The following is a 2,679-nucleotide window of genomic DNA, read 5'->3' on the forward strand; positions in this document are numbered from 1 at the left end:
TTTATTGATTTTACTGCGCAGCAGCAAGTACACCCAAGATTGCTTGGGTAACAGTAAAGGATATTAAGAATGTGTGTATAGAAGGGTGAGAAATACCATTTATTTTAGATATCAAGTAGATTTATTGATGTGATTTTTCCAAGTAAAAATTCTTTAGGAATGAGGTTTTGCAGGCTTCATGGCTTTGGTTACTATTTCTGTAAGCAGTCTGTATTTTAAGTTGATGCTGAAATAAACCCTGGTTGAACATGTCCCTTCAATTCCTAGGAGACCAGTGACTTTGTGATGTCACAGTTACCCTTCAATTGCTAGACCAGTGACTTAGTGATGTCATAGCTTTTTGACTTTGAGAACTACTGCGATGGTCTAGAGAGTATCTCTCTGTAGGCCAGCCAAGCAGCATTTGAAGTTGCAGTGTGTGAAATCAGAAGAATGAGAAAAGTATCTGAAGAAAAATTTCTCTGAGATGGCGCATATTTCTTCCAAAATTCAAGGTGGGCCTCCTAAGGCTGAATCAACTGGTTCAGAAACCTACATTAGATCTTCTTTGCATGATTATACACTTACTGGGGATTCGGTTTTGACATCTATGATTTAAGAATATACTTTTCAGGCTTTGTCTGAGAGTCTTGTGATCAAAAGGCCATGCTACACATATTCTGTATCTGAAACAGATGAGCTGAATGATTTTCTTTCATTCACATTTCCCCCAAAACATTGGGATATATTTGCAAATTATCAGCTTGAATCTATTTGGTGGGATAAGAGTGGCATATGGATAGTGATCAATGAAGAACTTCTTAAGAAAAGGGTCTTGGAAAGCAAGGAGCCTTTCAGAATATTTGAAACCAATAGTATGAGTTTAGTTTGACAGCTTAACCTTTATGGGTTTAGTCAAGAATGCAAACTTTTCAAAGATTTGCTTCACTACCTGACTTTCTGGAAGAAGAAAACATCTCTCTTGAGCAAGGTATTCCAAAAATCTCACTTATTGGCAATATGTAAGATTAAATCATGTGACCTAGAAAGTGTGTTCACATATGTAGCTAAAACAGGATTTGAAACTGATATAGAAACTTTTTGAAAAACTTTTATATTTTGAAGTTGAGAACAGCTGGAGTTTAAAGTATTGGACGTTTAAAAAAACTTTCCTAGCAACATGAAACCAGATACAAGCTCTGAAGCTACTTAAAGTAGTATTTACGGTATATATACAACATATTTTTAGTAGAGGAGCATAATTTTTTCTAACATATTTCCTGTTAAAACTATGAATGGAGTTGTTTATTTGATGCTATTTAATTGGTGTCTCTAAAGGAATACATTTTCATAGCTTAGCTTTGATCGTACGTTTACCTTGGTTTGTAAAGAAATTAAGTAATTTAGTTACAGACCTACTATAAATCGAAATTTAGTAATTTAGTTTGCTTTTAGTTACAGACCTACTATAAATCAAAATTCAAAACAAGCCATCCCAACTTTTAGTAACAATGCTAAGAAGAGTTGGGATTAACAATGTGTCTCCAATATTTTCATTAGTTCAAGATAACAAGAATTATGTTAAAGGAAGGGACAACAAAGATAATCATAACTCTGATTTTCTTCCAGAAATGAGTGGAGAGAGTGCATTTTCAGCCTCCAGAAGTTTACATGTGCCTTTCATACAAAAGCCTCATACCAGCCAGATATTTGCTAATACAAGCACTGTTTCTCTATGTGACTTACCTTCTCCATCAGCAATATCAGTTAGATAAACAGACCAGATTGTTGTAGATCAACCTGCAGTTTTAAAAACGTTGAGCATTTTCAATTGGCACTCACATAGCAGGTACACTCAAGTTAATAGCCACGTTGAAGACTTTGCTACAACTACTACATTTACTTCTCAAAGCCACATTGTATCTCCATTCAGTTCAGTTCAGTTCAGTTCAGTTGCTCAGTCATGTCCGACTCTTTGCGACCCCATGAATAGCAGCAGCCCAGGCCTCCCTGTCCATCACCAACTCCTGGAGTTCACTCAGAGTCGCGTCCACCGAGTCAGTGATGCCATCCAGCCATCTCATCCCCGGTCTTCCCCTTCTCCTCCTGCCCCCAATCCCTCCAGTATCAAAGTCTTCTCCAATGAGTCAAGTCTTTACATGAGAACCTTAGTTGGCAAAGTAATGTCTCTGCTTTTGAATATGCTATCTCGGTTGCTCATGACTTTTCTTCCAAGGAGTAAGCGTCTTTTCATTTCAAGAGCAGATATTCTGGACTGATGGTGGAGCCTTCTAAATTTCCAGTCAGGTATAATGATATATCAGCCCATGACAGTCCTTTTCCTATCCTGCAACAGAGAGGCAATTCATGGTCCCCATGGAGTAAGCAAGAAACAAAATCAATGGTTGAGTCTAAACATATTTCACTTTGAAATACTCTGAGCAGAGTCCCTGCTTGTTGGACTATCCACACTCTCCTGAAGGCTACCTAGAAATATTGGCAATCTCAAATTTGTGGTCATTCCTTTAGATGGCCGTGGCAATATCAAGTTATGTCCCTGCTTTGGTATGGTAACCCCCATAGGACAACACGAAGTTAAGTTCAACGTTCTCTTTCTTGAAGCTATTGGACAGTGAAAATAATCTGTGTAGATAAGGGAGTGGTCAAAAAGTACACTCTTTTTCTTTCAATGAAACGTTT

General features: G+C 37.4%; 1 pseudogene; it reads left to right on the plus strand.

The window, feature by feature from the left end:
* Nucleotides 1-466: 466 nt before the first annotated feature.
* LOC108634696 lies at nucleotides 467-2,360 on the plus strand (annotated as a pseudogene).
* Nucleotides 2,361-2,679: the final 319 nt, after the last annotated feature.

Source organism: Capra hircus, unplaced genomic scaffold, assembly GCF_001704415.2.
Source record: "Capra hircus breed San Clemente unplaced genomic scaffold, ASM170441v1, whole genome shotgun sequence".
NCBI lineage: Eukaryota > Metazoa > Chordata > Mammalia > Artiodactyla > Bovidae > Capra > Capra hircus.